The 25,019-nt window shown below is 35.3% G+C and overlaps 1 protein-coding gene and 1 non-coding gene across 2 annotated transcripts in view; one reads left to right on the top strand and one right to left on the bottom strand.

The window, feature by feature from the left end:
* The window catches only part of runx1 (RUNX family transcription factor 1), a 224,006-nt gene that overhangs the window by 2,555 nt on the left and 196,432 nt on the right, over positions 1-25,019 (top strand). The window contains exons 3-6 of the mRNA XM_073948887.1: positions 2,669-2,827; positions 7,231-7,381; positions 8,607-8,816; positions 15,369-15,707. The gene's annotated coding sequence lies outside the window, so the exon portion shown is untranslated. The remainder of the gene's footprint in view (positions 1-2,668; positions 2,828-7,230; positions 7,382-8,606; positions 8,817-15,368; positions 15,708-25,019) is intronic.
* mir459 (microRNA 459) lies at positions 5,154-5,234 on the bottom strand. The gene has a single exon (NR_039328.1). It is a non-coding gene; the product is annotated as a microRNA 459 (primary transcript).

The raw sequence follows: 25,019 nt of genomic DNA, 5'->3' as shown, positions 1-25,019 counted from the left end.
TTGCTGCAGCAGTGTCTGAAAGAATGCGCTGATACTGTTTTCATTTCTGTATTTTATATATGTTTTTTATGCTATTCTAAAATTGTGGATATAATTTTATAATTAAAACTGGAAATAATTTTACTTAGTAGTCGGTTTTAATTTTTGTTTAATTTATTTATTTTAAATATTTTATTGCAAAATTTAAAATGCTGATTTAAATTGGAAATAATATTAATTATCATACAATTATTTATTTTTTAATTATTAACTATATTTTCCTGTACATATTACATAAATTTTTATTGTTAATCTCAAAATTATGGATTGCACTTTGTAATCAAAATCGGAAATGTATTTTTAATTTTTTAAATTTTTACTACATTTTTATTTACATATTTCATATTTCTGATCGCTGCTTATCTTAAGATGTTGAATACAATTTTTTTTTATCAAAATTAGAAATAATTTTAGTTTTATTTAACAATCTATTTTATTTTTAAGTTTTTACTACTTTTTAATTGACATATTTCATATATTTTATTTTTAATTTTAAAATGCTGAATTAAATTTTGCAATCAAAATTGGAAATAATTTTAGTTTTAATTATCAATCATTTTAACTATATATTTTTTTATTTACATATTTCAGATATTTTTATAGTTAATTTTAAAATGCTGAATTGAATTTTACATTATTTCCCAGGGATAGTTTTCAGCTTGAAGGGCATCTGTGCTGGATAAGTTGGCGGTTCATTCCGCTGTGGCCACTCCGGATTAATAAAGGGACTAAGCCGAAAATGAATGAATGAATGAATTTTATACTAAAATGGTTTTAGTTTTAATTTGCAATCAAGAGAGAATGAAAGCAGCCTTAGGGTGCTTTCACACCTGTGAATCGATTCAGTTGTTCCGAAACAGAGATTAAAACTGTTACATTGTTGCTCTTTGTTCTTGGTGCCGTTCGCTTTCACATGGCAAAGTTTCTAAACGGACCAAAAGAGCTAAAACAAGTCACGTGTGAGTAAACTCTCCTCCCATTGGTCAGAGTGTCAGGGTTTATTTTGCAGAGTCCCGCTCAGCTGTCAGGAGAGGTGGTGGTTTGGTGGTGATTGACAGAGTGTGCGCGCGTGACGTGTCTGAGGAGAGACACGGTGGGGAGAAGGGTGCGCGACGATGCCTATTTGAGGACCGGGAGGGAGACGCGAGATTACCGGGAGATCATCACTCGTTTGCGGGCATCCGGAGACTCGTGAAACTTCCCGCCCTACTCATAATTCTCTCTTCATATAGCCGTAAGCCTGTTACATATCCATAAAACACTGTGGTATAACCGCGCTCGGATAGGATCGCTTTCTCACTGCAATCGAACCGCTCCAGGGTTCGTTTCAATCGAGCCGAGACCACCTCATTCAAGCGATCTCGGAGCGATTACTTTGGCGCGGAACAGAGCGCGATTGCCCTGTTCACATATGCCAATCAAACCGCGCTAACTGGGCAAACGAGATACGTTCCGAAACAAAAGTGTAGGTGTGAAAGCACCCTTAAATTCCATCTTATAAGGACTCAATAAAGAAAACAATGTTTACCAGTGAATGTACCACACAATTATGTTGCACTACTGTTTTTTTCAACCTTAAATACATCTTTTGCACAATATCTCACAAAATTTATTTCTGTCTTTTCTGTCAACGCTTCCCATTCACTTTGAATGGGTGATGTCAGGCGTTGCCGAACTGCATTGTGGATCCGTCGGCGCTGCTTCAGAGGCGTTGCTCGCTGCAGAAGTTGGGACTTGCTCAACATTTCAAGCGCCGATGGAAGCGTCAGCCAATCAGATTGCTGTATGCAAATACGCCAGCTAGACAGTGGCCTATTGCTGACTGAATTTCATTGGCTCACGATTCTATGACGATCGCTTCAGCCCCAACTTCAGACACGCCTTCAGTCAAGAGTTGACGCTGTGAATGGGGCGTTAGGTTTTTCGCATTGTTTAAGTGTCTATAGTGTGTGACAATGTATTTAAAATAGCTCTTACATCCAGTGTTATGTTCATATTTATGATTATATTTAGTTATGTAGCACCGTATTCCTGCGAGACACGACATTTCATTCCACTTTATGTGTAGCGAAATGACAATAGTTCGACTTGACTTAAATGTCATGTCTTTTAATTAATATGTTTACTTCATTTGTTGTTATATGTATATGAACACACATCCAGCCCAAACATGTTAAAACAATGTCAAAAGGTTAATCACAATTAAAGATTCATCCACTGTTCAGATGTTGTATTTCAGACATTTGTCAGGTGTTTTGTCCTCAAACTGCTCCTGTGTGTAGCTCTAGTTTCTCACACCTCTCACTCAAATTCCTCTCTTGTGTTTTGGTGTGATTTTAAACTGCTGTAGCTGTGAAGTAACTCAAATCATTCAGCTTAGCGATATGAAGCTCAAATGCGCTCAAAACTTGCCGGAACTACTTTTAACTCTGCATTTAATAATGTTTAGAACATTCATCAGCCAATCAGAATCAAGCATGCCCCTATAGTTTCACAGCACCAACATATTTACATATGCTTTACGGAGCTGAACTGTGAATAATTATTTCCCACTACCATCACCCTTGAGGGAGAGAAGTGTTCAATGTTTGCAGTCTGTTTAATATCCTACTTCTGTTGCTTTCCGCAGCACTGCTCTGGCATCTAGTGTGCTGACTAGCTAGTTAATTGAGAGCCTCTGGAGACCCCTTGCTAGTTTGAGAAGTAGCAAGTGGAACGGGACCAGCGGGGGAGATGGGAAGACCCCAGGGAGAAATGATGAAGAGCAGAGGCCGAGCAGCCATGACAGGTAAACAACACGGGTCCCCATCTCTCAGCCTCTCCTGGGCCGATCCTGTCCAGTATTTAGCGGGGTGAAACTAAGGAAGGGGCAAATGGGATGCTTTAAATAGGGATCTGAAAAGACAATGCAGTGGAAACCTGGTAAACAAATACATTTTCCCAATGATTTTCCCACACAATTAAATCGAGCAAAAGTCAAAACACCATATATGTATACTGTAAACGTATCTGCTAATTAACTGTTTCTATATTTTGTAATTACAGATGTGAGTTACATTATGGGATGTTGATCTCTGCTCGGTCCACTTTATTGATGTTGAAAATTTAACTCTACAGTTTAACAAAGTGACTTTTATTGGCATTTTCATAATAGATAATAATATCATGTATAAGAGATAATATATAGAGAAATGAGTCTGTAACAGAAAATGTAAAGTCAGCTTTATTGTTAATTCAGCCACATGTACAGGATACACAGAATTGAAATACGCTCAGACCCTAGGTGCATAACAAAAAATATTATTAATACAATTACAAAAAAGATAAGTAAAAATAAAAATTATATACAATACAATTACATATAAGGGCACATGGCGAAAAGTGCAAACCAGAGTTGTGCAGATGCAAACAGTATATAGTGCAAAAAGCTTGTAAGTATGATAAAAAGACAGGAGTATGTGTAGATAGGAACAAAACAGTAAAATGTGATGCATTTAATCTGAATATTTGTAAATAATAAGTAAGAGTAAATATTTATTGTTTGATAATAAAATAATATGCTCATGTAATATTTGAATACTTTTTAAAATATTTCCTAAGTGATGTTTAACACAGCAAGGATTTTTTTACATTATTCCCTAGTATAATTTACTCTTATTTCCTTATATTAATAATAATAATAATAATAATAATATTAATAAATTAATTATTAAAAATATAAAAATATAATTTACTGTCATCATGGCAAAGACAAATAAATGAGTCAATAAATCATGTTTAATGATAAAATAATTAATTAATAATTAAAATAATTAATAATAATAATAATAAATGTTTTCTGCAGTAACAGCAATATATTAGATAAAATATTAGATAAAATATTAGATAAAATACAAATTTAACAAAAGGTTTAATAATTCTGTCTTCAACTTTATGTAAAAAAACACAGATTTTGAGGAACGTAAATGTTTTAATATATAAATAAAATTTCTAATCTGTAGATGCAAATATATATATATTTTTTTCATTTTAAATATTATTAATATTTAATATAATTTTTTTTTATTGTATTGTATATAATTTTTATTGGGTCAAGCAGTGGTGCAGTAGGTAGTGCTGTCGCCTCACAGCAAGAAGGTCGCTGGTTCGAGCCTCGGCTCTGTTGGCGTTTCTGTGTGGAGTTTGCATGTTCTCCCTGCGTTTGCGTGGGTTTCCTCCGGGTGCTCCGGTTTCCTCCACAGTCCAAAGACATGCGGTACAGGTGAATTGGGTAGGCTAAATTGTCTGTAGTGTGTGTGTGTGTGTGTGAATGTGTGTGTGGATGTTTCCCAGAAATGGGTTGCGGCTGGAAGGGCATCCGCTGCGTAAAAACTTGCTGGATGAGTTGGCGGTTCATTCCGCTGTGGCGACCCTGGATTAATAAAGGGACTAATCCGACAAGAAAATAAATGAATGAATAAATGAAAAATTAATGAATTTTTATTTTTACTTATATTTTTTAGATTATATGTGTAATTGTATTTATAATATTATTTGTTATGTACCTAGGCTCTGAGAGTAACACAATTTTGATTCTCTGTGTCCTGTGCATGTGGCTGAATTGACAATAAAGCTGACTTTGACTTTGTCCTATGGCTTTTACACACATGTATTGTTTACTTGATCTATATTTAAAATGTTATAATGTAAAAGTTTTATGTTTTTTGATATATAAATCTAAATACTAATCTGTAGATGCAAATATATATATATATATATATATATATATATATATATCATAATAATATAACTTAAATGTGTGTCATTTGGGTTTTGTTTTTATGAGAATCTCAACATTTCCAAGCATTGGATGAAATATTAAAAAACTGTTTTGTCTTTGATATTGTTGTGCATGTCTTACTATATAGACAGAAGCTTTGCACATTGTCTTAAAAACAAATAGATTACTGCTAATTATATGCGAAAGCCAATTTGAGCTTTGGACTCTCAATGGACAGGTCGATTAATAGGAAGTCAATGCATGTTAACAATGTTTATTCAGCATTTTTCTATGTCATTAGCCTTGATTTCAAGGTGTCTCCGGCATCTTCAGCCCCCCGCAAAGCGAATTTCTGAACCTTAACCCCAGTAACAGAGATTCCCTGTTGGATTTGAGTACCACAACAGGATGAATCCTTGTTACTGAGAGCAAGAGGTCAGACCTTTCTCCTTTCAGCTTCTCTGTTCGCTGCAAAAACAAGACAAAAAAGTCAGATTTGACTAATTCCATTAATTATAAACGGGATAAAGCAGAATGTGCATCTTTAACGCTTCTGCATCGGTATCCGTCGATGTCCCTTGTGACACAGTCAATGGCAGCTAACAAAGCAGGGTTAAACAGATTGAGTAAAGTGTCTGATTGTTTGACCTTAACTCCTGTTGTTCTGCCACCCCTCTGTGTTTCTGTGTTTGGGGAAGGAAACTTAAATCAGCAATTAACATAAATAATTAACTAGTCCCTGGGATTAATTATTAATGTGTCGGAGGAGTGATTGCTCCCGCTAAAGACACAGAAAAGCACCTCTAGAGCCCAGAAAAGCCCTGGAGTTACTTTAGTTGGCCTTTTTGTCTTTTTAGTTTGAGGACTTTTTTCCTTTAATGATGAACTAGTTAGAATCATCCATTCATTCCTTCATTCATTCATTCCTTCATTCATTCATTCATTCATTCATTCCTTCATTCATTCATTCCTTCATTCATTCATTCATTCATTCATTCATTCATTCATTCATTCATTCATTCATTTTCCTTTGGCTTAGTCCCTTTATTCTTTATTATAACTGTTCCACCATATGTTTTACGCTGCGGATGCCCTTCCAGCCGCAACAGTTCTGGGAAACACCCATACATTCTCATTCACACACACACTCATTCACACACTACGGCCAATTTAGCTTGCCTAATTTCCCAGCTCGGACTCAAACCAGCGACCTTCTTGCTGTGAAGCAACAGTGCCAACCACTGAGCCAACGTTCCACCCCAGAATCAATTCACATTAAATTTTTTTTAATAATATATAAATCAATATTAACTGAAGTTTTAGTTTAATTTTAGTAAAAAAAATAAGTTTAGTTTAAATTATTATTTTTTTAAATGTTTTTTATTTACATACATTTTTATTTATTTTTTGGTTAAGTTTTTTAATTTTAATACTTTTATTAAGATTTTTTATTATTATTATATACATTTGTTGTTTTAATTTTTTTTTTTTTACATTTTTTTAATTTACAATTTCAAAATATCACAATTTAATATTATTTTTAAATGTGTCAGTCTTGCTTGTTGTAATAATTTTTTTACATTTTATTTTATTTATTTATCCATGTTATTTATTTGATTTGTTTTTTATTTTTTATTTTATTACAATTAGGTTAGGGCGGCGCAGTGGCGCAGAGGGTATCGCTGTTGCCTCACAGCAAGAAAGTTGCTGGTCCGCGTTCCAGCTGGGTCAGTTGGCATTTCTGTGTGGAGTTTGCATGTTCTCCCTTGTGTTGGTGTGGGTTTCCTTTCCAAAAAAAAATTTGTTAAAATAAAAAAAAATAATAATTGTATATATATTGGTCATTTTATGCAAGTTTTTATTTTTTTATATTAATTAAAATACCTTCTAATAGTTTTGGTTAACATTAACAACCCTGATCCTAGAAATCAATGTAATAAATTGAAGGGTGCATTATAAAGCACTCTCTTCTACAGCTTTGCAATGCTCAGATACAGTACATGTATGCCATATCCGTATTTTCCCATCAAGCACAAATGATAAGAGGTATGATATCCACGTTAATTTTAGAGCTCAATACAGTACATGCAAAGTTGAGATTTAAAGGACACATCTGACAGCTTTTGGTCTCCCTTTGCTCTTAATACATTATCATTACTGTATAGAATAAATAGTGATGTGTTAAAGAGTTCTCCTTTAGGATTTTTCCATGTTTCCAAACTCTATCCTTTGCATTTCCACGAGTCTAACCTGACACACACACACTCTCTCAGTTCTTGTACTCTTGTCTGTAATTCTGTCTTTACACCTTCATCTCCTGCGATCCCCCTTTCGCTGTTTGTGTACTCTGAGCATCTGTATCGTGTTGCTGAGACCTGGCTCGTTAATTGCTGGATAATTACAGTGCTTCTGTTGATCTGTTCATTTCACAGCGCTGCAACAAACCTTTTAGGCTGTCTGCTGGAGCTCAGACTCTATTGGATTTGGCTCATGTGCCTGTCTAACGCTGTGAGAGCTGCGCTAATGCGCTGTCAGCCGTTCTGCCTGATGCGCTCTCCTGTCTGGACAACTGTTGCAGGCGAGGTGAGAGCTGATCTGATCTGATCTAACATCACAAACAGTGAACGTGTTGACGGGAAGTGTGTTTTCGTCACGTCATTGCAAAATAAATGCTTTAGAATCCACTTATTCACAGCATGGTCAGGTGCTAAGATTTGCACGTTTTTAATATTGAATATTCGGATAAATAAAGTATATATTTATCAATTTCTCAGTGAATATAGGTAATATATTTTGGCACATTTGAACAAAACAGATTTATTTAATGAATAAATTTAGAAAAAATATTATTTTAGTCTCCAAAAATTTTAGAAATATAAAGAAAATACATTTAAATTCATGCAAAATATTGGAAAAACTATTGCAAACTAAAAAATTATCAAAAAGGTATACATTTTTTTTTCTCTTGAATTATTATTATTATTTTAATTATTAACTATTTAATTTACTATATGATTATTATTTACTATAAAAATTTGATTAATTTTGGACCGTTATCATTTTTTTTGTTAGATCAAGTTATTTTGTTAAATTATCTCCAGAGTAATTTTGTTTTGTATATATTTAAATGGGGTTTTAAATGCCTGTAGATTTATTTAGTTATTCATTTTATTAACAAACCAGCATAAATGAAAATAAATGCTGCCTTGGGCACTTGTTGAAATAAAATAAATGTATTACAGTAAATAAGATAAAATAAATACATATAAAATCAATGTTTTATGTTTTTTTTTTCTTTTTTTAAGGAATTAATTGCTTTTGTTAACTATAAATGTTGCACAGTAAAAAGTTAAACATCTATTTTACATATACAGATGTAATTTTATAGCAGGTTAAAGTAATGCAAATTATTGTTATGCCTTGTTTTGCTTAAAATATGAATTAATTATATTTTAATTACCTATTATTATATTAATTATATTAAAATTAATTATATTATAATTACTTAAAATTATTATGATAAAATTATAATCAAGAATATAAAAAAACAAATATATTTTAATGGTTATAAACAATTTATTAATTGTTCCATTGCAACACTTTTCAATACTTCAATTTTAAATTATTCCTACTGAAACATAATTTAAGTTTTTTAATAAATCAAAATGCATGTTAAATATCTAAATATATATGCTATATTTATATGTATTCAGTATTTATGTAAACACAGCTATTTTCTATGACTCTCTTATGAACTGTATGTTAAATGCTAATTTGAGTCTCATTCTTACCCTCATATGCTCAGCAGGTATCTTTCTTAGCTTCTGCTCTTCTTTCGGGCTCCGGCTGAAGTAACTGAGCACCTGCTGGTTTCATCCTTCTCTTCTGTGGCAGCCTCTGGACTCCAAACTCTGAACACTGCTTATCTTTACAGCTGTTAATACAGGCCAAGAAACCCAGCGATCGGACCAGCCCGTGTTAACCATTAACACTTAAACTTGCACCCTTTTTCATCCTGGTGAGTTCCACATGTGTTTTAAGCTCCAGTGCATTAATCGTGTGTTATTTTGTAAACAATTCATTTAAGAACTGCGGGTACATTTCAAGCATTTTCCATCTAATTTTCATTAAACTGAAATTATATACAGTTGAAGTATAAATTATTCACCGTCCAGGTATTTTTTGTTTCTTTTTCAAATATTTCCAAAGTGATGTTAATCAGAGAAAGGAAATTTTCACACTATTTCCTATTTCCCTATTTGTTTTATTTCGGCTAGAATTTTAAAAGCATTTTAAGGTCAATATTATTAGCCCCCTTAAGCAATAATTGTTTTGGATTGTCTCCAGATCAAACCACTGTTATACAATGACTTGCTTAATTACCTTAACTTTACCCTATATAACCTAGTTAAGCCTTTAAATGTCACCTTTAAGCTGAATTCTAGTGTCTTGAAATACTGTTATCATCGCAAAGATAAAATATTCTTTCCATTTATGTGAAATTGGGGACAAAAATATACAAGAAGGCTAACAATTTTGATTTCAGCTGTACATAAAATATATAAGTGAAGTTTATTTATAAACTAATTTCGAGAGGATCACGTGCTTATGATTGTTTGCGGCCGGTCCCGCATTATTCAACTTATGATACACCAATCAGATGATTACTAAGCCACTATAAATACCCTGAATTCAATATTACAGCCATCTTCGTTTTGAAGAATCCCCTCTTCCACCTCTAATCCTCCTTCTTTCCTAGGTGGGTGGCACGGTGGCCCAGTGGTTAGCACTGTTGCCTCATAGCAAGAACTTAACTGGTTCTAGTCCTTACCAAGCCAGCTGACGTTTCTGTGCAGAGTTTACAAGTTCTCCCCATGCTCACGTGGGTTTCCCCCTGGGTTTTCTCCCAAAATCCAAAAACATGCAACTTAAATTATTTTGACTAATCTAGGTCGGCATTATAGACATGCTCCTAGTAAGTAGTTATCTCTTAAGAGCAATCTCTATCTGTTTATTAGCTTCTAGAGCAGGGGAGTTCTCCAGATCTACCTGAGCTTAAACTCCCCTCTCACCTTGCAAACGGGAGGGAGCCCTGGGCTCGAGGATCTTATGAGCTCAGGGCTCTCTCCAGGGACAGCATGCCATGGATTAACGTGAGGACAGCAGGTGCGTATGGCACTCGCGAGAGAAATTTGAGATCTGAGAAAGCATACACAGCGGCCTCTTCTGGATTTGCGAAAACAAAAACTGCAAATAAACCTACCTCCTGGGACATATTTGACGCTCTCCAGAAATGTATATAGGGGTACATTTTCAGAATGAGCCGGGGTTGGTGGAAACGGTTAACATGCAATAGCAGTGTTTCCTCTAGGATTTTTTCCAGCTGTGGCGGCAGGCCTTTTTTACACAGATCTACCAACTACCTGTGACATTATTTCGATGACAAATGTCATGAGTGTGGTATTAGAAGTCGAGATCGCATTTATGTAATAGCCTACGAGCATGCGAATCTCTTTACTTGTGCCCCGATTTCCTCTGCTCGTGCACAAAACTTCTTGCACGCCCCCTCAAAAATAAGCCGCTTCAAGAGCGCGCAGATCTTCTTGTGCGCTCTCAAATAAACGCTGCGGAAGTGCGATTAAGTGTGTTTATCTAGTGAGTATGTCTCCAGCATTGATTAGATTTGCTAGGAATTTTTATGAATGTCTCCAATAGACCTACAGAGCGATATTAATGCGTCGTGAAGTAAAGTGAAACGGCCATACGTCGTGTTTGCTGGCCTCACGCATCACGCACCTGTCGCTCAGTCAGTCACCACATAACCTTAAACAGTTAAACAAGTGACGCACAGCACTGCTACGGTTACAGAAAAGTTTGCGCTGTTATAATTCACTTACCTTTTAATACATTTTACTGCGATTAATACCCGCTATTAAAAAAATAAAATGTTTTGAAGGAGAAGCTGTAATGTAGCCGTGGCGGGATGAATTTTGGCATGGCGCCCGCCATGGAAGAATGACTGTAGCTGAAACCATGAATAGGTATAGTGGGAATCTTTAAGTTATTTATGTTATTTTCAAAACAAAATGTCCCTGAAAACACATACAAACATAATTATTTAGACAAAACTTTTTACAATTTGTGTTATTATTCAGAGCTGTTTCTAAAATGTTTTTTTTTGCAAATGCAAAAGGTAAATAAAAGCTAAAGTTAAATAAACTTCAAATACCATGTTATCATCAACAAGTTATTTGCATGCAATGTGAACTAAGCAGCAGTTTCACTTGTTGACACAGCATGCACCGAAATCCAACTTGTGTCTTCAAGAGCAGCCTGGCTTACACAGAAAGACAATACTGCAAGTTTATGGCATGATATGCATACGTCTTATCAATTTGCACGCCACACCTATTCAACATCCAGCAAACACCGATACTTATTAGCAGACGTGTTCGTCAGTCTCAAACTTCAAGCATTCACACACAACCTCTGGCTCCTTCATAATCTGCTCTTGCACAAGCCGAGTTCAAAAGTCCAATTGATAATCTTATATTTTTTGAAGATAAAAGACCAGAACAAACTGCCCTCGTTTTTCCCTCCAGTTCCAGGCAAACTCAACTTTGAGTAGTTTTAAAAATCACAACCACATCAGTCTTTTTTACGATTAAATAATGACTGCACCGTTTAATCTATCAGCATTGCTCTTTATGTTTGTTTCATACATCTCTCGCAGATATTGCATATTTCTCTCAAGTTCGATCTTCCAACCTCAATCAGGCTAATAAGCGCTGGCCAATCCACAAGTCTTGGCTGCTATAATAAGGCAATTAAAGTGAGCTGGCAGACAGACACTTCCCACGATGCCGGGACTCCCAAGACGGGCCCTGCCAATGCCAATCTCTAATAGGGCCCAAAGCACAGGCACTGGGAAGATGCAATTGGATTTGAAGCCAATCAATCATTCCAGCTATTGACCTATGATTGGATTTAGAAGACATGTCAGGGCCGCTTTGATTTTAGCTCGGGCCCAATGAAGCTGGATGTGAAGGTTTATTGTTTCGGACGGACCGAGAGCGGTGTGTGGGCTTTGACACGCTGCCAGAAGAGATGGATGCGTACAATGACTGCTGTATCCATCCATCAGAGTTAGAATCCGTCATCTCATCTTTCACAGGAGTGGCGTACACACAACAACAACATCAGCCACTGCTTTTGGGGTCTGCACTTGGTTGTCTGGTCTTCTGCCTTGGAGTCTCTCAAATATCTCAGCGTTTGGTGGAGCTATGGCTATGATTTTGCACGTTGTGGTCATAATTAAAGGGGACCTATTATACAAAAATCACTTTTATAAGGGGCTTAAACACAACAATGTGTAAATAAAATGGTAAACTCACTCTGCAGGAATACTTTGATTGACATTTTCCCTTTGTACGTGTCATCAGAGAAGAAAAGACCCGCCCACTAGTGCCCATCTCTCCCTCATTTGCATAAACAGCAGCCCTGAGTGAGAAGCTGCCATCTGAGTTTTGAGCTGCTGAAGATAATAACAGCGACTAGGAGGATTATAATGTGGAGTTTTAGACGAAGCACAAATTAACAAAACAAATCATTATGGAAAAAAATATATTGCTCAGCTTTTATTTACATTTAAACAAAAACTTTAAGTCAGAATTTGCCAGGGGTGTGATTAATTTCGGGTTTGCCTGTATATGTAAGCATTGTGTTGATCATAGTAAATATGTAAAATAGATTTAATTGTATGATGTTTAGTTTAGACTTTTTACTTATCCCTTAGCAGTCTCTTGCAACTTACTGCCAGTAACTGGACATCAGTTTAAAGACCTCTGTTCTATACAAAGGCTATAATTAAACAAACTGAAAGCTAAATCTAGAAACTAATAATCTTTAATCTAAAGCAAAAAAAAAAAAAAGTTTTTAAATGGATAACAAAAAAATAACTGCAATAAAAAGACAATCACACAATAAATCCCTGTCCTGTACAAAGATATAGTGATTATCTAACTAAACTAAAATCAAAATCTAAAACCACCAGTTTACATAAAACAAATGCATTCATTCATTCCTTTTCTTTCGGCTTATCCCTTATTAATCAGGGGTCACCACAGTGGAATGAACCACTAACTGTGTTATACACAGAGTTTGCTCTCTTAGTACTGGGATATAATATATATATTAGTGGTGGGCCGTTATTGGCGTTAACGCGTGACTCTTACCGTGCGATAATAAAAATATGGCCATTAATCTATTCTCAAAGTTGGGTTTGGAGCTGGGACTGTTCTACGCAAGCTATAATGACTTTCACCTTGATATTTTAGCACGGATATATACCTGACCAGTGAACCGTTTGACAAAAAAGTGCCCTTCTTAATCAAATCGGTAGGATGCCTGACTTTAACTGCAGTTCGGCAGTTTCACTTAATCTCATGAACATTTCATTTATGCTGCCGTGAGAAACTGGGATATTAGACGCAAATAAGGAGTAAGGACTGGTGAGAGTGCTGTGGAATTTATAAACGCACGCCAAATGGGAAGGAAGAAAACTTCTGCATTTCGCGGTGTACGTGTGTGGATCTTGTCGAAAAAATATGCCGAAAAGTCCTACATGATGGTTGGTAGCACATTTTGATGACGCATTATGCTACTCATCAGATTTTGCTACCAGTGTTAATTTTAATGTTGATTAGTATGATATGAAGCTGTAATATTGCCCTAACCTACCTAATCCCTAACCCCAATCTTAGAACCATTCAAATAGAGTGTTAGTAACATAATCTGACGGGTAGAATAAAATGTCAGGACAACGGTAATTTTGATTGCGGTGTTTACTTTAATAATGCCACTTATATTTGCATACTCTACATGTCTTTATTCCATTTCTGTTTAGTTTAGTTATGACTTAAGTGGGATTAAGGTGATCAAAAGTCACTGTTTGGAGCTTATGTAGGCCTACAGTTCACAATTCATGTTTCAGATTAATTCAGAGATTAATCTAGATTAAAAATGTATGTGTATGTGTATGTACGTATATGTATGTATATGTATTATATATATATATATATATATATATATATATATATATATATATATATATATATATATATATACACGCGCAACATGGCATTTAATTGAAGTTCATGTATTAAAATAATTATTTAACATATAAATAAACTTAAAAATGAAACCTAAATCTAAATAAATATAGAAATTATAGACATTTTACTAAAAAAGACAAATTTTTATATCGAAGATGTCACTGTTGACATGGCTGTTATAAAATGGCCTTTCATTTTATATTGCTGCAAATCATGTTGACCAAAGTCTTCACTAATATATGTATCATGCAGTCTGACATAAAACTGTTGATGTTGCACAGTTCGCCTTTTGGCTTTTATGCAAGATCCCACTGCTCACAAACAAGATCTCACTGCATATCAAACAACGTGATAAGAAACAGTCATAAAAGACTACTTTACAATGTGCATAGAAAAAGCAGTGTATATTTAGTTATAATTTGTTTTTGTTTTAAGAAATGTAGCAAGAATTCATATAATTGATTAACAATATTGATAAAGCACTGTTTTGAACAGAAAAATATCCTCAACAGCAAATCAGCATACTAGAAATATATTGGTGAAGGATCAAAATGCAGTAATATTTCACAATATTGCTGTTTTTCTTTTATTTTTGGTTTAAAATTATTACAAAGGTATAGTTATTATTAAACTAAACTACAATGAAAATCTAAAACCACCAGTTTACATAAAACAAATGCATTCATTTATTCCTTGTCTTTCGGCTTATCCCTTATTAATCAGGGGTCACCACAGTGGAATGAACCACTAACTGTTCCAGCATGTGTTATAAGCAGTGTTTGCCCTCCCAGTACTGGGATATAATTATATATATATATATATACACACACACACACACACACACACACACACACACACACACACACACACACACACACACACACACATATATATACACACACACACACACACACACACACACATATATATATATATATATATATATATATATATATATGTATATATATATATATATATATATGTATATATATATATATATATATATATATATATATATATATATATATATATATTACATACTAGTGGTGGGCCGTTATCGGGGTTAACGTGTGACTCTTATCGTGCGATAATAAAAATATGGCCTTTAATCTATTCTCAAAGTTGGATTGGGAGCTGGGTCTATTCTAAGCAAGCTATAATGGCTTTAAAAAAATAGTTTTTAATTAAAATACAAATATAAAAAAATAATTAAGAAATAATTTTTAAAACTTTTGAACAGCACAGATGAAAAAGTCGCATGCATTTTGATAAACATATATCAAAATCTATGCAACAAGAAACATAAATCAAAAAGACTAATTTGCTCAGGGAAAACAATGCATTTCTCTTATAGAGTTTTTAGAGTATCTTTCTCTAAAACTTTATAAAAATTAACGTCATGTTTGGCGACGGTCTTGTAAAGGAACGCTGAAGCCTCGTGTTGTTTTTCGTTTCAGGTGGTTTTGGATGAAGCGAACAGCGGAGAATGAGAGCTATGCTAATGCAAAGAGACCTTCAGCGTCTGTCCCCGTCGTTTAAATTACAAGAGCGAGATTAATTTTCCATTCGCAGACCTCTGAAAGATGGCAAACATCTTCCCACAAACATTTGGCTGATAAATGAAAAGCAGCGGCACTCTGGAAATAATGACAGCACACTCTTACTGCGGTAATCACCGAGTCTCTATTGGATATAAAGGCTGATCAATATGCCCTCTGAAGGCCTGCAGAAGGACGAGTGAGGAAAGACAGTCAGGTGACTGAGGATAAAACCAGAATCGGGTGGACTGACATAAGGTAAACGCTGGAGTCTTGTGTCTGTCTGTGTGTTTTACTTCAACATATGAAGATTGATATGGCATTGTAGTAAAGTTTAAGGTCTTTACTAGACTCACAACAAAGTAAGTTAGTTCTTAGTTAGTTTGATGTACAGGTAAAGATGAAATAGTTAGCCCTTGTGTGAAATATTGATATTTCAGTAGTAGTATAGTATAGTATAGTAGTATAGTATATTTTTGTCCGTATGTCCTATTCTGGAATAAAAGTCTTATTTCTTTATGTTTTGTTGGAATAGAAAAAATATATATTTGAAAAACAGCAGCACAGTGGTTAGCACTGTGGCCTCACAGCAAGAAGGTCGCTTATTCAACTCCCAGCTAGATCAGTTGGCGTTCTGTGTGGAGTTTGCATGTTCTCCCTGTGTTGGCATGGGTTTCCTCTGGGTGCTCCAGTTTTTGCCACAGTCCAAACACATGCGCTATAGGGGAATTGAATAATCTAAATTGTCTGTAGTGTTTAAGAGTGTGTGTGAATAAGTCTTTATGGGTGTTTTCCAGCACTGGGTTATGGTTGGAAGGGCATCTGCGGTTCGTTCCTCTGAAATTAAAATAAAGGAATAAGTGAATGAATAAAAATGTAAAAACTGGTCTGCGCCAATAGCCAAGTGGTGAAATGTGCCAACATATAGCACCAAGGTGCTCACGGCGATTCGAGTTCAATTCCCGGCTCAAGGTCCTTTGCCGACCCTTCCCCTCTCTGATCCCAATACTTTTCTGTCTGTACCTTCACTATCCTATCCAAATTAAAGGTGAAAAACCCCTAAGAAATTATTATTATTTAAAAAAAACTGTAAGGTCAATGTCATTAGCCCCCTTAAGAAATTATTATTTTTTGCTTGGCTGCATAACAAAGTTATGTCCAGTAAGTTGTCCAATGATTTTACAGCCTATGAATATTTATATAGCATTGTGGAGTAAGTCTGAACTCTTTAAGGATGTAGGGTCTTCAAGGGAATTACTATACTCACAACAACATTTTTGTTCCTAGTTGTTTGCTTATTGGTAAAAAAGAAACTTTGATATGCAATTGAACTTTAAATAATCAGCCCTATTTTTTTATTCTTTTTCAGATATTTCACAAGTGATGTTTAACAGAGCCAGGGCATCTTTCACAGCATTTCATATTCATATTCATATTCATTTTTTCCTTCTTAAAAAAATATGATTTGTTTTTTGTTTTAGCTGGAACAGAAAAATAAATACAATAAAAAAACATATAAAAAATTCACAAAATGGCTAATAATTTTCTCTTCAACTGTAAGAGACTTTTTAATTGTAACATTTAATATTATTTTACCAACTTAAATCATTGGAATGGTAGTGCATATTTTTACGTATGTATTATCAACGCTCAGCATTATTGAGTACAACCCATTTTGAAAAGGACAGTTTTTTTCCATTTTTCAGTGAATAAATGAAATATTTATTGGTGAATTTGAACAAAACAGATTTATTAACTGATGTATTTATCAAAATAATATTTTACCCTCTAAACATATTTAGAACTAAAAAGATAATACATTTAAATTCAAGTGAAATATTGCAAAAAAGACTGAACTATTAATTTGATTTTTTATTTTTATTTAAAAAAAAAAAATTTATGTAATAATTTTTCCCCTAACATAAATTCTGGTGTACAAATTTTTGTACTGTTGTCTTCAGCTTTTTTGTTAGATTAACTCTACATTTGACTCCAGTACTGACTATCTTAATGTATATGCTCAAATTTAATATAATATTATAAATCATCTATACAAAAATTAATTTAAAAGATATATTTGTATACACACACACACACACACACACACACACACACACACACACACACACACACACACACAAACATTCGCACATATACTTACCGGCCACTTTATTGGGAACACCTTGCTAGTACTAGGTTGTTGTACCCCGTTTTCCATCAAAACAGCATTAATCCTTCGTGGCATAGATTTAACAAGGTACTGGAAATATGGCTTAGAGATTTTGCTCCATATTGACATGATAGCATCACACAGTTGCTGCAGATTTGTTGGCTGCACATCCATGATGCATATCTCCTGTACTCACCTCCAAAGGTTTACTATTGGATTGAGATCTGGTAACTGTGGAGGCCATTTGAACATAGTGAACTCATTGTCATGTTCAAGAAACCAGTCTGAGATGATTTGGAGCGTTATCCTGCTGGAAGTGGCCACTAGGAGATGGGTACACTGTGGTCATAAAGGGATGGCCAGCCAGAGACATGGTCAGCAGCAATACTCAGGTAGACTGTGGTGTTGACACGATGCTCAATTGGTTCTGACCCGACAATCTGAATGTGGCAGCAGAAATGGAGACTCATCAGAGCAGGCAACGTTTCTCCAATCTTCTATTGTCCAGTTTTGGTGAGCCTGTGTGAATTGTAGCCTCAGTTTCCTGTTCTTAGCTGACAGGAGCGGCACCCGGTGTGCTCTTCTGGTGCTGTAGCCCATCCGCCTCAAGGTTGGACGTGTTGTGTGTTCAGAGATGCTCTTCTGCAGACCTCGGTTGTAACGTGTGCTTATTTGAGTTACTGTTGTTCTGGCCATTCTCCTCTGACCTCTGGCATAGAACTGAACATTCTCTGTAAACCATAGAGATGGTTCTGCATGAAAATCCCAGTAGATCAGCAGTTTCTGAAATACTCAGACCAACCTGGCAGCAACAACCATGTCTACATGCCTAAATGCCTAGAGTTGCTGCCGTGTGATTAGCTGATTCAAAATTTGCATTAACCAGTAGTTGGACAGGTGTACCTAATAAAGTGGCCTGTGTGTGTGTGTGTGTATATATTTGTGTATTTAATTGTATTTTATTATTTATTTGATGAAATTTAAGTTGTTTTTTCTCAAATTCAAAACCTAGAAATAGTATGAATATAGAAGTGCAGAGCGAGCTGTGATAAAATTCTTGCGGACTCTCTGCTTGTATTTTCCGCTGGCCCATTGTCTCGCAGGATACAATTGAATTGCCGTCTCTCCCATCAGGACTGCAGCTGTGCATTATCCCATTACAGCCAAATAGTTTTGACACCCACTGACTAACCGATCCCATAGATAATATCATAAAGAGTGTGCTCGATACAAATCGGGTCAGGGTAACTCATTTAACCCCACCATACATATTTCTTATGTGTAACTTGAAACGCTGGAAAAAAAATGAAATCAATAGAAATGTTTCTTGTTAATGAAGATGTACCGGGCTGCCGTTTCTGTGGCCTGTGTGGCTTTCAGAGCTCGCCGCTTGATCTTAAATAAATCTCCCACCCACCACTGCGGTCAGTCGGGCGGTTCAACACAGACCCTCCTATATATGTGTGTGTGTGTGTGTGTGCTCAAAGCGTGACTGTTAAACTAGTCCTAAATCACATATGTGATCTTCAGCAGATGCCGACAGTGTGGAAAAGTGCTGACGCTCTAATATGAAACAGATTACTTCAGTTTAGTTGCAGAAGGTGTTAATTGCAAATAGGGCTGCACAATATATCGTTTTAGCATCGATATTGCAATATGTGCATCCGCAATAGTCACCTTGCAGGATCTGCAATGTTGAACTGGTGTTATAATTGACTAGGAGCTATATTTAAAAACGCTTATGATTCGTCTCTGCAATGTTTAAGCCTTTAAACTATAAGCCTTTATTATTTATGTGTGTTTTTAGGGTCTGCGACTTTGAGCAGTTTTTAAAAGTCAGATTAAAGTATTCAGGCTAGGCATGGGCTGGTAAAAGATTCTGACGGTATGATAACCTTGGATTGAAATATCCCGGTTTTACAGTATTGTGATTACTGCTCCAACATATCTTCTTTTTAAATGTTTGGGTAAAAAACACAATCTTGTTTCTCCTTTGAAGACAATATATTCTATTTTGAGAAACATTTGAATTTACAATATTTTGGAGCAGTAAACATGTCAGGCTAAGTAATTCAAATAAATCATTGACTTCTGCTGTCTTCATTAGTTACAATTGCACAGATTTTATTACAATTAAAAAACAGCATTTTTGAAGATCTTTTTCTGCTGAAGACACTGTTGTACTAAAAAATAAAAAAACCTAAATAACAAATCTTACACACACCTTCGTTTATATATACACATACATGCATATATATATATATACACATACATGCATATATATATATATATATATATATATATATATATATATATATATATATATATATATATGTATATATATATATATATATATAAATAATATATAAATGATAATATATACACATATATAAACACACATACACACTCATTCACACTCATACACTATGGCCAATTAAGTTCATCAATTCCCCTATAGCACATGTGTTTGGACTGTGCATTCTCAGAATTAAAGGTACGCAAGCTGTCAATGGGGTGTTACCTTTTCAAAAGGAACACGTTTGTACTTAAAGGGTCCATATTGGTACCTCAAAAGTTTATATTAGTACCTACAAATATTAAGAGGAACACTTTTGTACTTTTTAGGTACTAATATGCACCCTTGAGGTATTAATATGGACCTTTTAGGTACAAATTTGTACCTTTTGAAAAGGTACCACCCTAGTGACAGCTCCCGTACATTTCTGAAAGTGTGGACAAAACCGGAGGAAACCCATGCCAACACGAGTAGAACATGCAAACTCCACACGGAAGTGCCAACTGACCCAGCTGGGACACGAACCAGTGAGTTTCTTGCTGTGTGGCGACAGTGCTGACCACTGAGCGACCGTGCCGCCCTTGGCTTTTTATATGTTGGCATTTCTTATTTTTCATATTTCTGTTTTCCCATTTTGTTAAATCATCTTTATGCTTTTTCTCATTTTAATCAGCTTTTGGGTCAATGCCTGTATACGTTATAAAAGAGAAGTACCTTTTCAATTAAGCTACTGTTTAGAGGTATTTTTTATTTATTTTTGTACATGAAAATACCTTTCTTCGGCAGGGACACATTAAAATGATCAAAAGTGACAGTACGGTTATTTTTAATCGTGCAAAATATTTTGATTTAAAAGAAATACGCTACTTTTTTTTCTTTTTATTTACCAGAGAAGAAAGAAACGTATCACAGATTTGAAAATTAATATTTAGCAGCAAAGCCTGATAATAATCAGAAATGTTTCTTGATCGTCAAATCAGCATATTAGAGAGATTTCAAATAGAAAAACGTGAATTGTGGAGTAATGATGCTGAAAATACAGATTTCAATCATACCAATTATTGAGATTTGTATATAGAAAATATCACTTCAAGAGTTCACACTTAGCTGATGATTAATTATTAAGCTTGTTTGGCATGCTGTCCTGGGAGAGAGCCCAGAGCTCATGAGATCCTCTAGCCCAGGGCTCCCTCCCGTTGCAAAGTGGGAGGGGAGTTTGAGCTCAGGTAGATCTCGAGAACTCCCCTGCTGTAGCAAGTGAATGCTCTTGAAACTAATTACTAACTAGAAGCGTGTCTATGTTGACAATTTGGATTGTTCAATTGACTTAATTGCATGTTTTTAGGCGGTGGGAGGAAACCGGGGAACCCGGGGGAAACCCACGTGAGCACGGGGAGAAGTGCAAAACTCCGCACAGAAATGTCTGCTAGTTTTGGTAAAGCCAGGAACCAGAGACATTCTTGCTGTGAGGCAACAGTGCTAGGCACTGGGCCACCGTGTCACCCGTCTAAGAAGGAGGAGTAGGGGAGGAAGGGGGGACTCTTCAAAACGAAGATAGCAATGGAATAAACCCCAGGGTATTTATAGTAGTTTAGGAGTCATCTGATTGGATCGTAGTGAATTGGATAATGCGGGTCAGCTGCTAGCAATCATAAGCTCTCCTCTCGAAATTTGTTTATACATAAACTTCACTTATAGATATTTCACAATATTACAATTTCTGTATTTTTATTTAAATAAATGCTGCAGTTGTGAGCTGAAGATGCTTATTTACAAATTAATATATAAATCTAACCAACCCCAAACTTTTGAACAGATTATAGTTGTATATAAAGAGTTATTTAAGTTTAAAGCAACAGTTGTTGTTCTTTGCCTCACAGTGTTCATAGTTCACTGCTCAAGGTGAGAAATACACTACAGGGTAGTTGATAAGACAACACAGATGTTATCTCTTTTGGACAAGCCCATAGAAAGACACACACACACACTTTTTTTAAGGGGACTTCTCATAGACGTAATGGTTTTTATAATGTACAAACTGTGTATTTTATATCCCTACACCAACCCTAACAATCTGCATTTTTACATTTCCAAAATATTTCATTCTGTTGTTTTATGAGTCACATCAGGCGCCGAAATATGTCCCCATGAGGTAAATTCACCTGTATTGCTACACTTGTGGGGACATTTGATCACACACACACACACACACACACACACACACACACACACACACACACACACACACACACACACACACACACACACACACACACACACACACACACACACACACTTGTATGGCTATCTTTATGGGGACTTCCCATAGACATTATGATTTTTATACTGCACAGACTGTATATTCTATACCTCTATACCAACCCTACCTCTAGGCAAGGTAAGTTTATTTATAAAGCACATTTCATACACAATGGTAACTCAAAGTGCTTTATATAAACAGCAATAAAAGAAACAAGTATAATAAAAATCCCAACAAAGAATACAATTATTATGAATAAATAAACCCGAAACTCACAGGAAACAATCTGCATTTTAACAATTCTGTTGTGTTTTATTGTTGTTTCATGTCCCCCACACATGAGGCCAATTAATGCTATTGCTATACTTGTGGGGACATTTAGTGACACACACCCACACACAGTGTAGTGATAAAGCGAGAGCGGTCAGCCCTCCCTCACCCCTCCTCTCTCACATACATCACTGCCTCCCGTTTGCATGACACTTCGCATTGATCGCCCGTCATACTGATCACATTACAAACCCACCAGATTAGATTTGCATTTTTAATTTTCCATCCAAAAAGAAAAAAAAAACGGCATTGACCAGCAGATGAGAGGGGAATTTTTGAGAATGTTGGTCGGTAGAGGTCAATGGCAAATTTAAGCACAGATTGAAGGTGAGGCTGGTGCTCAAGATCATGATCATGTTTACACAGCCGTAAAATACTCGAGCTTATCCTAAAGTGACCCTAATGGATTTTACAACACAAAATCTCTTGATCTTGTTTCCTGGTGGCTCAAAAAAAGCTGTTTAAGTGTCTTTGCATTGACAAAACAAACATACACACCTCCTAATGCAAACCATATCACCTTTACCTGAGTTAACTGCAGTGATAACATGTTTAGATTATGTTGAAAATGAGATGTTTTACAGCTCATGACGCATGAATACGCATAAAACTACCAAATTGTTTGATGATTTGTTTTACCTCATTTTGATCAAAATGCTGTAAATTAAAGGTGATCTTTAAAAGAAATTACTACAATTTAAAATGTCTGTTTTAAATGAATGTATTTGGAAAAACTTGATGATCACTAATGTTTAAGCAGCTATTTAAGCTTTTTATTAGCCATCATTTTTGTAATTAAATGTAAAAATGATAATTTTATTCATTCATTCATTTTCTTGTTGGCTTAGTCCCTTTATTAATCCGGGGTCGCCACAGCGGAATGAACCGCCAACTTATCCAGCACGTTTTTAGGCAGCGGATGCCCTTCCAGCCGCAACCCATCTCTGGCAAACATCCACACACACACACACACTCATACACTACGGACAATTTAGCCTACCCCAATTCACCTGTACCGCATGTCTTTGGACTGTGGGGGAAACCGGAGCACCAGGAGGAAACCCACACGAATGCAGGGAGAACATGCAAACTCCACACAGAAACACCAACTGAGCCGAGGTTCGAACCAGCGACCTTCTTGCTGTGAGGACCTTCTTCTACCTACTGCGCCACTGCATCGCCCATGATCATTTTAAGTGATTAAAATATATTTCAATAGCACATTAAACCTTACAGAGCTATCCAAAGAGTAAATATTTATTTAAAAAAAACGGACAAGACAAACAACAAAAGTCTAAAAAGAATATAATTTTAAATGCTAAAGATAAAAATGTGTTTAACCTTGATTTAAAAATGGTAATTGAATGTACCAGGCAGCAATTATCATTGCATTATCCTCATCATTTAGTTTGTGTCCTGGTGATAGAAATGCTTACAGATTTGAGTTTAGGTTTTCAGTTAATTAAATGTATATTTTTTTACATTACGGTGAATTGTACGTTTACTGGGTCAATTGCACATTTACTGATCTTGTTTTGTTTTAGCTTCCATTACTTTCTTAAAGAGACTCTTTAACCTATGGTCAAGTTGGACTAGTTGAAAAATTGAAATTAACCTCATGACCCTTTATCATTAATAACACTAAATGACATTAGACCTGGAGTCTAGTGGGGGATGCACAATGTTTTTACCTTGGAACCAGAAATTAAAGCATTTCTTTGTTCATTGTGCTTATCTTCTGCCTTAGTTTTAGGTCCCTTCAATTCAAGTATGAGAACTAAAAGCATAACTAGACAATATAGTTCTGTTTATCATAAACACAGGCTATTTTAGGTCTCTTCAATTCAAGTATGAGAACTAAAAAGATGACTAGTAGACAATATACTGTAGTTTATTTTATTGAAACACACATTATCTGCCATAATAAATGCTTGGTTCTATTTGTCTGTTTAACATCCGCTCTGTCTTTACCAATTTAGTTTGTTTGGAGTATTGTATTTATAAAGGTGTTTGTACTACATTGTTATTAAAAATTATCTTCCTTAGTTGTGAATTCTCCCTGTATGTGTAGCATAAAGCCCAAGCTCATTGGAAGTAATGAGGTTTTTGCGAAAATTCGTGTACAACTCATTGCATGTTTCAGACGATAAATGCACAAGGAGAACATGTACTTTAAATGTACAAAAATGTAGCACCCTCAAGTGGTTTTGTCATCTGAAACGTGCATCAAAACGTACCCGGAGCAACATGTTTTACATTTAACAAAAATTATAGCCTGAGGAATGTATTTCCAATGAGTCTGGGCTGCATACTTGAATTCTGCACCCCTTAAACCACCCTTTAAAGTGTCAAACTTAGTTCCAAAAGGGCCGCAGCTCTGCACAGTTTAGTTCCAACCCTAATTAAACACACCTGATCAAACTAATTGAGTCCTTCAGGCTTGTTTGAAACCTACAGGTAAGTGTGTTGGAGCAGGGTTGGAACTAAACTGTGCAGGGCTTCGGCCCTCCAGGA

This window comes from Danio rerio, chromosome 1 (genome assembly GCF_049306965.1).
Source record: "Danio rerio strain Tuebingen ecotype United States chromosome 1, GRCz12tu, whole genome shotgun sequence".
In the NCBI taxonomy this organism is placed as follows: domain Eukaryota; kingdom Metazoa; phylum Chordata; class Actinopteri; order Cypriniformes; family Danionidae; genus Danio; species Danio rerio.
The sequence above is the reverse complement of the archived record's forward strand: the minus strand, read 5'-3'. Positions and strand labels throughout refer to the sequence as shown.